Here is a 12,820-nt window from a genome sequence, read left to right as displayed (position 1 = left end):
GACACACAATTTTCTCCAATTAAATTCGGATAAGACAGAGATACTAATTATTGGACCAAAAAACACTACACAGAATCTTGTAGATTACAATCTGCAACTAGACGGATGTACTGTTACTTCCTCTACAGTCAGAAATCTGGGTGTTATATTAGACAGCAATTTGTCTTTTGAAAATCATATTTCCAGTGTTACAAAAACTGCATTCTTCCATCTTAGAAACATTGCCAAGCTATGAAACATGTTATCTGTTTCTGATGCAGAAAAGCTAGTTCATGCATTCATGACCTCTAGACTGGACTATTGTAATGCACTTCTAGGTGGTTGTCCTGCTTCGTCAATAAACAAGCTACAGGTAGTCCAAAATGCAGCAGCTAGAGTCCTTACCAGGTCAAGAAAATATGATCATATTACCCCAATTTTACAGTCTCTGCACTGGATACCTATTAAGTTCCGTATCAGTTACAAATTATCATTACTTACCTATAAGGCCCTAAATGGTTTAGCTCCTGCGTACCTAACTAGCCTTCTACCACGCTACAACCCATCACGCACCCTAAGGTCACAAAACACTGGACTTTTGGTAGTTCCTAGGACAGCAAAGTCCACTAAAGGAGGTAGAGCTTTCTCTCATTTGGCTCCCAAACTCTGGAATAGCCTTCCTGATAATGTTCGGGGTTCAGACTAACTCTCTCTGTTTAAATCTAGATTAAAAACACATCTCTTTCGCCAAGCATTCGAATAATATATCTTTTAAATTGTGAGTGTTGTTGCATCCAGTGGCGGTTCTACATTGAAATAAACCCTGGGCGAGACCCCTTTCGAGCGCCCACCCCCCCCCACCAACCCCACCCCCCACACACACAAAAAATAGCAAACAAAGTTCTGCACAAACAGCAATATTTTATTATAACAACTGTTTTCATATGATGTGATATCATTGCATGCATGTTTCCAATTTGCCATTCCTGCACTTGTTAAATTGATGTTCCTCTTGGAAAACAATTTGCAGCAGAAGCAAAAGAGGCTGTTGTTCTTAATTGAATAAATCAGCCAACTTCTTGCCATCTTTTCACCACTTACTAATGTCTTCTTAAAATATTAATGGTGGCAACTTCTCCCATTACTCTCATTCCTACGGAAAACAAAGCCAGGTGGCACTTTACTTGGTCCTCTGTGAACCAGCTCAGTCCGAATCCTGTGAGTCAGATGTGAGGCCAGTGGGGCTCAGTGGGGGTTCAGCTCCAGGCATTTCTATCAGACAGCATATTGGCATATTACTCAAAACACATAGCAGTGAAAAAACACAGTCCTACTCATAAATTATCAGAAATATTAAAATTACATTAAATTGCAGTTGTCTTGTAGCCCACACCCACACACACACACACACATACACACACACACACACGATATGCATACCTGAAAGCTCATGCTGGGTAGAAGTAGAGGCAAAGAGGTCTTCATCCTCAATATCAGATATTTGTGGAGACATATGTGTAGCGGAGGAGGTGGTTGGCTCATCCTGACCAGTGTCAGAGGATGCTCCAAAATATTTTAGAAGTGCCCCTGAAATTGCAATTTAACTGCATTTGAAATCAAAAGACCATAGGATAATGTTTTATAAAGCTAAAACAGCCTGGGGTCAAATTGACTCAAAACATAATAGAAGGGTTACATAAACATGCTCTTACACACTAAATGTCTGTCATTACACGCTATATCCTCCTAGACCCGGAAAATAAAAACATTTATTTATTTTATTTTTTCCCCCCATGTCATCACATTGTTTAGAGCATAGAAACAAATAGTAAAACAAATACATTGAAAAATTATATTTTATTCACGTTATGCCATGGTCACTGGGACTCAGTTGTTTAAAAAATAAAATGACTTTAAATTATATGTATAGGCAAAAACAAAAACTTTTTGGGTTTCAGGATATTTTTCAACCAAAATTTGTATATCAATCTAACTTTCATGGAGGTACCATTAGGTTACTGCCTCAAATTATACGCATGACACACTTTTAAAGCATCATAGCAAAAAGGCTAACAAAGAGTTATACCCACCACCAATTAACATTAGCCCTTCATTCATGAAATGGATACTGTAATCATACAGAGACAATAGTTGCATACCTTTATCTTTTGCTCGTTTCTCCTCTTCTTCTTTTTCGAAACTGGGCGCCTGATGGCTCTGATCTTTTCTTCTCCATCTCTGTTTATTTGGCACTCGACAATCAACAGATTTCCCATCCCCCCAACTGTCACTCAGGACCAGAAGTCAAGACTAAACCAATTCACCTTGATGACCGCATAATCGTTTTGTATTACCTAGTTTCATTTGCAGGAACTATAGGCCTGTATATAGGCCTGTATTATAACATTATGAATGAAATGTGCGTTATTTGGAAGAAAGTCGGGGTGTGTGACTGACTTTAGCCTATTATTAATTATATTACTAGTGTGGATCCCCCGTCCCCGTCCACCCCCGCCCTGCCCGTTCCATTTGAGAGAGACCCAGAGGTGAAATGTCGCACGCGCCTCTCGCCCCACTCCCTTACACTTCTCTCACAACACAGAGATGATATAAATGACGAAAAACCGCTTCGCGACACAGAGGATTTTTTGTTTATCTACTCGTGCTGCCGCCCCCAATGTGTCCCGAAAAAATGACGCCCCGGGCGGCTGCCCGGTTCGCCCGTGCCTAAAACCGCTACTGGTTGCATCTGATCAAATGTGTATTTTTATTCATTAGCTTGGGTTAAACTAATTTTACTTTGTTGGATCAGCAGCTATGCTAATGATGTCTCTATGTGTTTCTCTGTTTCTGCTGGATCTTCATCCCGTGGTAACTAGGATTTACACAAGCTCCAGTCTGGATCCAGAACACCTGAGAAGAGATGATGCTGACCCTCAGAGGACCTCAGATGATGCTGACCCTGAATCAACAACAGAACTAACAATTATTGCTACAAGTGTGACTGAATCATATAATAACTTAATTAATAATATTGATAGTTCATCGTCTAGCTGACTACGTCTTGTATTATTAATATTTTTTATTTTTTCTAAAATCCTGTCAAACGTGCACAAACTACTAGCTACTACTAAATATTGTAGAAACAATTTTCTGTAAAGTTGCTTTGTAACAATTTGTATTGTAAAAAGCGCTATACAAATAAACTTGAATTGAATTGAATCACTTAGAGTTAGATTACTGAGGACTAGCCTGTAACTCTGTCTAAATGAATAGGCTAAGAACACTTGGTATGACAGTAAGCTTAGCAAAATACAACGTGGATATGACAAAGTGAACAAGCATAGCATGCACTTTTTCATGTATCCTCTAGATCAGGGATCCTCAAATCTGGACCTCGAGATCCACTTTCCTGCAGAGTTTAACTCTAGCACTAATCAAACACACCTGAGCATGCTAATCAATGTCAATCAATGTCTTTGGGATCATTCGAAAATGGCAGACATGTGACTTTAATCAGGGTTGGAGCTAAACTCTGCAGTGCATTAGACCTCCAGGGTAAGATTTGAGGAAGGGGGCTCTAGATGAATACAGCAAATATGTGCACATAATTTAAAAGTGGCATTGGATCTGTGAATGTGATCAAAAAGTTATGCTTGCTCGTTGTCTGTTAATTTTTTTTTACTCTTTTATCCAAAGTATCCTGCCACACATGTTGATTAAAACATTTTATGTCCAATTTCCTTGAATCATGTAGATTATGTACTTACAACTATAAACATGTAAGAGGATTCTCCAAGTTTATTAGGCTTCTGGTGCTGTTTATAATGTTATAGAAATCCAGTGTTAATCAATGTATGTACAGTTGAGGGGATCGTTAGCCTAATATTTGATGTTATTTCTTTACAGCTAATTATGAAAAGGAGAAAGGGGCCCAACACACAGCCAGGTCTAGCCAGACAGCACCTCCTGGACAAGTACTGTGATGTACCATCTTCTCATTTTATACAAAATGGACATATTCTCTATCTTTACAACACAGCTGGAGAATCCAGCAGAACTGCAACTGCAAGAGAACTTATTAGATACATGCCAGAAATGACTGAAGATCAGGTAAAAACTAAAGTGAAGCTGCTTGTTGAAATAACTTTAACAAAATACAGAAAGCTAACTAATGAGCGAGAATTTAGTCAGTTTGAAGTAGTATGTAGCCAAAAATTTTGTGGAATCTCCACTACCACCACAGTTCCCTGTGCAAAGTCTCCTTCTGCTGAACAAGTTCCGAAACTTAGTCCTTTGAAGACAAGACAGGTTGCTAGGACCAATTGTCCTTCTTGTACCAGATATAAGGAGTCTCTAAAAGAAAATGAGGCAGAAACATCTGCAGATGCAGAGAAGCAAGTACCTGGCAATTAAGACACTCAGAGCACAGCAGAAAAATAAAAGAACAATAAGGAGACTAAATCAGAAACTGAAAAGAAAAGAAAAGCAAATATCTGATTTGAAATGTCAGTTGAAATCACATGAGGCTGAAACCATAGCTAAATTAAAAAAGCAATACCAAGTGAAAGCAAGAAGTCATATTCAACTGAAGAAATCCCTCACACACATGAGGCGAGAGGACAAATCAAATGCTGTTGATGATGTGGAACAAAGATGCTGCAAATTAGAAGAAAATTAATTCAATGGACAGTGAGATTCATGATCTTCAGGTCGAAAACCTTCTTTTGGGAGAAAAAAATCCAGGATTTGGAAAGTGAAAAAAAGCTTACAAAATGCTGTTTTATAACAAAGTTCGGGAGGAACAGTCGCAGTTCATTAACCTGATTAACACAAGTGGAGACCAATCAGTAATCAACTCATGACAAGGTATAAATAACAGCAGAACCTATCTCTGTTCATTGACAGTTTTCAGCATCCCTCCTCCACCCCATTTCTCCTCACTTATAGATCCATCTACTCTTACCACAACCGGGGGGAGTACTCTGGGTTCGGCCACATCCCGAGCTCGGAGCCCTCCACCCGGACAGCACGCCAAATACGCATAACCTTACTGTATTAATATACGTAGATGTGAACTCGTGAAAACAGATGCAAAGTTATACTCAAATGAAATGCGATTGATGGTGTTTGATGCGATATCCAATCAGGTGCCCACAGCCAACATCCACAATTTGATTAAAAAGTTCGGGCTGCGCTTCAAAATTAGTGTAAGTGATGTGCCAAAAATGGATACTGTGGAAGCCATGACCAGAGAACTGGGGGCAATAAGTGACCTCCAGACTGCCGAAGCACTTTTAGTGAACTCACACTGTACCCTGGGTTTTGACGCAACCACACAGGAGGGAATCCACTTAAACAGCATAGAGAATATATCAAACACGCTCACTGACCGCTGTGCTGCCAATCATGCGGCGATTCGTTTAGTCTGTGCGTCTTGGAACAAGGCCTTGAATGAGCTGAACTGCAACCTTCATCCTCTGGAAACAATCGCTTCAAAGACAAAGAGATTCTCTGAAGGAGATAGAGAAATCCATGGGGATTACTGGGAAAATCAAGGGGAAAGAGTGCATTGGGGCCAACATTGTGGTTCAGATGAATAAAAAGAGGTACATGGATGGCAAGGGTGACCCTCGTGGCTTTAAGACCTTTCTGAATGACAAAAATCTCCCTTTCGGCCTTATACCACGCTACAGAGGTAATCAACTGCACATTCTTTTCCATATATGTGGGATATTCTCAAGTCATCATGCTGCACTAAAGTCATATTGTAACAGTTTTACAGTTACATTGGTCCCATTAGTCTTCTATACATGCAATATTTAATCCTGTCACTAGGGGCACTCTAGCCAGTGAGATGCCTGGTAACATAAAAAGGATAAAAGAACAAGTATGAGGTAAGAAGGATGTGTTAACCACATGGCAAAACTTTCTCAATGATGCTTTCTTGTATTTTTGGCCAGGGTTCTAAATTAACTTTTTTGATCACCAGCCAATGTGGCTGGTAACTTTCTAAAGTTACCAGCCAATCAGAATTTCCACTAGCCATTTTTTTTTCGGTAAAAATAACAAATGATGAGTGCCACTGAATGAATTTGATCATTTTATTAACATTGTTATGAAAAACACATATAAAGTACAATGCAACAAAATACACACTGACTCAAATTAAAAATTATTAGTTCCCACCACGAAATTGCTTGTTTTGTTTTTTTTCTTTCGCGTAACTTGCGGCAATCCTGACAAAGCATTACAACATTCTTGTGATCAAACACAAGCCATTCATGACCTGTCAGCCATTTGGCATTACATTTTATTTTCTTTGTTTCTCTGTCGATATCCTACGGAGCCCCGCACGTCACCAGTTTTATTTAATATTATTATGTGGAATAGGTTTAATAATAATAAAGGAATAATCTTCGTGGGCACGGTTTGTTAATCCGTGGGTAAGATTTGTAAAACCGAGCTCCGTAATATCCTCATCCCCTGCCTCGTTCCTCTTTTCGCCCACAGAAATCTGTCCCAATAGCCGCCGCATTTAGTTTAATCTTAATTTTTTTCTTTAATAGCTTACTCCCTCCTCTTTCAGTCTTTGCTCCATGCTCTGGCTCCATTTGTTCTTCTTCCTTGTGTTTTCTGATGGAAGCTCTATTTCTTGTTTTTTCGCGCTGGTTTCACTGCAAACTGCGTGCAGCCAATGAGCATATGAAACGTCATCACGTAGGATTACAGCATAGTGTTCATGGGAAATGTAGGAAGTGCTGCCAGGGGGATAAATGACCAAGAACAGAGCCTCATGTCATGCATCACCAGCCAAACTGGCTAGTAAGTTTTAATTAACACCCGCCAAAATGAATTTTAACCCGCATTTGGCGGGTTGGCGGGTGTTAATTTAGAACCCTGTTTTTGGCCCTGACTTGAGGAACCTGAGGTTCTTAAACTCAAGTGTAAGTACTCCTGTTAGTACTTTGGTTGTATATATGATGTTAGGGAATGTTTATGTAAATGAGATGGGTACATTTGTTAATGGTGTCACTAAGTTTGTTTGATGCAGAGGGTTCAACGTGCAGGCATTTGGAGGCAGCTCAATTGTAACTAGGACCTTAATCAAAAAGGGGATTAATTGTCTTCAGTTTGCCCACAACATCTTTGTCATCTATTGTACATTTTACAAGCTACAATTTGTATGGTTCTAGGCAGATGTGTCCTCATCAACAATGCACTTAAGTACTGTTTCATCTTGCTCCTACTATCCCTAAGACTAAGTTCATGGTAGCTAAAGACGCCACTATGATTGTCTGGACTATTGAATGTCTCCCTTGCAACTGAATAACTCTGCACATTGTAGGATTACTGACTGTATGGTGATTTGTGGTGTAATACACATGGCTCATTGAAAAGTGAAGGTCTCTGGTCCCTTTATTTCTATATGTAGCATTAAAAGTGTTGTTAAAAGCAGGTGTTACAATATCTCAGTGTAGGAACATCCTGTGGAAGCCTGCGTGCTAGCATACTGGAAGACTTCAATTCTACAGCTGGACAGGTTGAAATGCAAGTTCTGGGTTTGCTTGGGAAGTTACTGACTGGACCCTGGATGACCAAATTCTACACTGGTGCAGATGACCAAACTGATTACATTAAAAGGTATTGAAATTATCAAAGAGACCGTGCAGAAACTGAAAGATCAGCTACACTCACCTGCTGAATTCCTCACTCGCACAACAGACCTTTTTGGAAATCAGCTGAATGCTTCAGACAAAATCCTTGAGAAATTGCAACAACCACCAAAAGACACAGTCATGTTCACTCAAATGATGGAAAGCTGTCTGAGAGCGGTCATTTTAGTCCTTGAAAGGCAGTATCAAAAAAACTTTGCTGATATGTGGACAGTGACGGAGAAACTAAATCAAGACAACCTAAGCAAGATCACACAACATGGATGCTGAAGAGCTGATGGGGATGTTTAGTGCATTGAAGAAGAAAGCTGCAAATGCCACCATCTGCTACTTGTCCTGTAAAATGCGAGCACGGAAAAACAACACTGTGGACTACTTGGACAGTTTGGACAAGGAAAAACAAGAGCTGGTCATCAGGAAGGCAGTTAGGCTGGGTGTAATACAAAGAAGAAAGAGGAAGAAGAAGCAAGGAGAGCTACAGGAAGAATTGCACAAACGTCAAGCCACAAAAGAAAAAAAGAGAAGTGAACATGAACGGAAAGTGTTAGAGAAAAAGATTGAAGAATTAGGTGCAGACAAGATCATGGAAGAAGAAAAAATTGGCTTGATCAAGGAGTTGTTGGGTGGCAGAGGGGTGGGGCCATTTGTATGTCATGCATGGGATTTGGGTGGCAACAGGGTCATTTTCAATGGGAAAATTGAAATGCTATAAAAAAGAAATACACTGTTGGCTATTGGGCCATGAGTGGGGAGCAGTATGAATTTGATGCCCATGACACTGATGTGTCCACCAATGCGATGGAAGCAGACATCATCTTGGATGACTTGGTTGTACAATAACCTGTAAATTACCAGTTATCAACTCAGCACAAGTACACAGATTGCATGTATATTTGTCGTACCGATCATTCATTGTTAGCATGAAAAAAAAAACATTTAAATGGATGACTATAAATATGAAAAATCAAATGTTTCACTTTTTTTTTTTCATGAATGTATATTTGCACTTTTAGTGTAAATGGTTTAAAGTTGGGTGGTCACTCATTGTCCAAATTGCACAACATAACTTAAATGGCAAAAAAAAAAAAAAAAAAAACTGATTGTCTGTTTGTGAATGACAATGAATATTTGTTGTGTACTTGTATGAATATGAATTAACAATTAATAGTGATGTGTATTGTTGTTGTCTCTTGTATTCTGAAAATAAATGTTTATGAATATGAATGAACTCGTATTAATTATACTTGTTTTAATTCAGTGACGTACCATGGGTCTGATGCCCATTCCAGCTAAAACAATTTTCATGATTTCATTTGAAAGAACTAACAAAATTCTACCTTCAATTCAAATTTCATGCAAATATCTGATAAAATAAGGAAGTTAAAAAAAAAAAAAAAAAAAATTGTGAATAGTAAGCATTTTCGGTCACACGACTTCAATTGTAATTAATGTATACTATTTTACTATATTCCCCATTATTAAAAATATCATAACTTTCGCAATCCTCAACTGACCCCTAGTTTCCATGGCGACGCGTCATTATTGTCATGTGACACCGCAGCCACTAACAGATGTATCGGTATTAGTTTTACTTAGTTTTTCAATTTTTATTAAAATATATACAAAAACTTGCTTAACATGTCAGCTATCTGATATTCTGATTCTTCGTTTAAAAACCTTTATAAATGATCTTGATCTATAACGAGATGAGCGCTGCAGTTCAGAGTCCTATCAGCCGGATTTAACCTACAGCACTTGAATTCCCCAGTTTCTCCTGAAATACATGAAAGTAAGTGGCTGTTGAACTGGACGAAGAATAGAGTAAACTTTATTGTTCTGCTATGTGTGTCTGATATATGTAAACACGTCTGCAAATTACATTTGATTAGATATTCATAGACATCAGTGTGTATTTTACAAACTACCAATGTATTGTTTTACTAGTGATTATGTATATTTAAATGTATGAAACCTAAAATAAACATTATGTGGTTGAAAACACTGCATATTAATTGTGATATATGACAAGCGCTGAGCGCGTCAGTCTCTGGCTCAGTGAAGCCAACGCGCGAAAGCTGTTTGAATCTGGCAGTTCTGTGACGTCACTGAACATTCTAAATCATACTCTCAGGGGCACAGAAATAAGAATCCAACATATGGTGCAATGATGCTAAAAATGTTAAAATGTAATCTACATTTTAAATTATTTTTCTTAAAATATATCTGCCGACATTCGGACTTCCAACCAATCAGCAAACAGCAGCTGACTGTGACCCCAGCAGTCTATGATATAAACAGATAATTTTTGATTGCACCTTGCTAGCTAGCAATATGTGGCAGAGCTCCTTTCTTATTTATTTATTTTTTAGCAAAAAACCTTGGCTTGATGAACAGCCGTACACAAGGCCTTAACGTTACACCTGATGAGGAGGATTCTCCCTCCCTGGGCCCAACATCAACAGACAGTGTTGCCAGATTGGAAGTGTCCAAGTATCGTACCAGAAGTTCAAAATTATCGTATTTAGAAGAAAATTATTACATTTAACAATTAACTACATTTTGACACGACCTGCAAAACGGAAGCAGTATGACAAAAATACTATCCCATAATTTTGCACAGTGAATGAAAATAAATGTGGCACACCCAGAGTCTCTTTTCTGGCTATGCTACTGCTTTAATAGTATTGATTTTAGAAGTAAAAAATCTCTCTTTTAGTTTTATTGGATCTTAGTGCTGCGTTTGACACAATTGACCACAACATTCTTTTGCATAGACTTGAACACTTTGTTGGCATCAGTGGAAGTGCATTAGCATGCTTTAAATTGTACTTATATGACCGCCATCAGTTCGTAGCAGTGAATGAAGATGTATCATATCGATCACAAGTGCAGTATGGAGTACCTCAAGGCTCAGTACTAGGGCCGCTACTCTTCACGCTTTATATGTTACCCTTGGGAGATATCATCAGGAAACATGGTGTTAGCTTTCACTGTTATGCTGATGATACGCAGCTCTATATTTCTTTGCAGTCCAATAAAACACACCAATTTGAAAAACGAATGGAATGCATAGTCAATATAAACAACAGCATGAGTAATTTCTTATTGCTAAATTCTGAAAAAAACAAAAAAAAAAAAAAAAAACAGGTGTTAATTATAGGACCTAAAAACTCTGCTTGTAATAACCTAGAACACTGTCTAAGACTTGATGGTTGCTCTGTCAATTCTTCGTCAGGTGTGCTATTTGATCGCAATCTTTCCTTAGAAAGCCACGTTTTTTAGCATTTGTAAAACTGCATTTTTCCATCTCAGATAGATATATATATATATATAAGTTACAGCCTATGCTCTCAATGTCAAATGCAGAAATGTTAATCCATGCATTTATGACTTCAAGGTTAGACTATTGTAATGCTTTATTGGGTGGTTGTTCTGCACGCTTAGAAAACAAACTACAGCTAGTCCAAAATGCAGCAGCAAGAGTTCTTACTAGAACCAGGAAGTATGACCATATTAGCCCGGTCCTGTCCACACTGCACTGGCTCCCTATCAAACATTGTATAGATTTTAAAATATTGCTTATTACTTATAAAGCCCTGAATGGTTTAGCACCTCAGTATTTGAATGAGCTCCTTTTACATTATACTCCTCTACGTCCGCTACGTTCTCAAAACTCAGGCAATTTGATAATACCTAGAATATCAAAATCAACTGCGGGCGGCAGATCCTTTTCCTATTTGGCGCCTAAACTCTGGAATAACCTACCTAACATTGTTCGGGAGGCAGACACACTCTTGCAGTTTAAATCTAGATTAAAGACCCATCTCTTTAACCTTGCTTACACATAACATACTAATATGCTTTTAATATCCAAATCCGTTAAAGGATTTTTAGGCTGCATTAATTAGGTAAACCGGAACCGGAAACACTTCCCATAACACTCTATGTACTTTCTACATCATTAGAAGAATGGCATCTACGCTAATATTACTCTGTTTCTCTCTTGTTCCGAGGTCACCGTAGCCACCAGATCCAGTCTGTATCCAGATCAGAGGGTCACTGCAGTCACCCGGATCCAGTACGTATCCAGACCAGATGGTGGATCAGCACCTAGAAAGGACCTCTACTGCCCTGAAAGACAGCGGAGACCAGGACAACTAGAGCCCAGATACAGATCCCCTGTAAAGACCTTGTCTCAGAGGACCACCAGGACAAGACCACAGGAAACAGATGATTCTTCTGCAGAATCTGACTTTGCTGCAGCCTGGAATTGAACTACTGGTTTCGTCTGGTCAGAGGAGAACTGACCCCAACTGAGCCTGGTTTCTCCCAAGGTTTTTTTCTCCATTCTGTCACCGATGGAGTTTCGGTTCCTTGCCGCTGTCGCCTCTGGCTTGCTTAGTTGGGGTCACTTCATCTACAGCAATATCATTGAGTTGATTGCAAATAAATGCACAGACACTATTTAAACTGAACAGAGATGACCAGGCCATGTTGCAGGTTAACCACCACTTTCGATTAATGGCTACATAAATCACTCAAGATATGTATATCTTTTTTAAAATGTCTCAAAAATGGTGTTAAAGACCTATTTTTTTTAAGTTTTTGGTATTAACGTTTTTTATTACGCAACTCTGTGATGACGTCACATTGGGGAGAAGTCGAGGAAAGGTAGCCTCAGCCTAATATGATGCCGCGTTCCAGGCAACCTGTAACCCGTGAAAGTGCACTGGAACGGCAGTCAAACCCGTGACTTCCCACCCGTGAACTCGTGTCTCATACTAGATCGATGTACTCCATGTTCCGACGTCACACAGCACACGAAACAACAGTGACAGCCCATACGAGTAATACTGCCTGCGGATGCAGTGTTTATGCAAGTGGTACACGTTGAAAAAATGATTTTAGGTCAATGTAATGTTGCAATAAAATAAATAATCTAGTTACAATTCCTTGCGCTCAGAAAGTTTGGTGTAACTTGCCTGGAACGGTACAAAGTCGTTAGTCGTGGTTTGAAAAAGTGATTACGAGCTCAATAACCTGCCTGGGACGCAGCATCAGAACTAACGTCATAGCGACTGACTGGATGAGGAAGTGGTGGCAAGAGCAAACATGTATGATGACCCGCAGCCGTGTAATTTCGAACCAGCCAGACGTGAGAGGGC

The 12,820-nt window shown here is 39.1% G+C and overlaps 1 long non-coding RNA gene across 1 annotated transcript; it reads right to left on the bottom strand.

Moving 5' to 3' along the window:
• Window positions 1–880: 880 nt before the first annotated feature.
• On the bottom strand, window positions 881–1,807 carry LOC127992371 (uncharacterized). Its single transcript, XR_008165423.1, has 2 exons — window positions 1,420–1,807; window positions 881–1,251 (listed from the first exon to the last, which is right to left on the bottom strand). It is a non-coding gene; the product is annotated as an uncharacterized LOC127992371 (long non-coding RNA).
• Between the last annotated feature and the right edge of the window lie 11,013 nt (window positions 1,808–12,820).

Source organism: Carassius gibelio, chromosome A5, assembly GCF_023724105.1.
Source record: "Carassius gibelio isolate Cgi1373 ecotype wild population from Czech Republic chromosome A5, carGib1.2-hapl.c, whole genome shotgun sequence".
NCBI classification, from domain to species: domain Eukaryota; kingdom Metazoa; phylum Chordata; class Actinopteri; order Cypriniformes; family Cyprinidae; genus Carassius; species Carassius gibelio.
The sequence above is the reverse complement of the archived record's forward strand: the minus strand, read 5'-3'. Positions and strand labels throughout refer to the sequence as shown.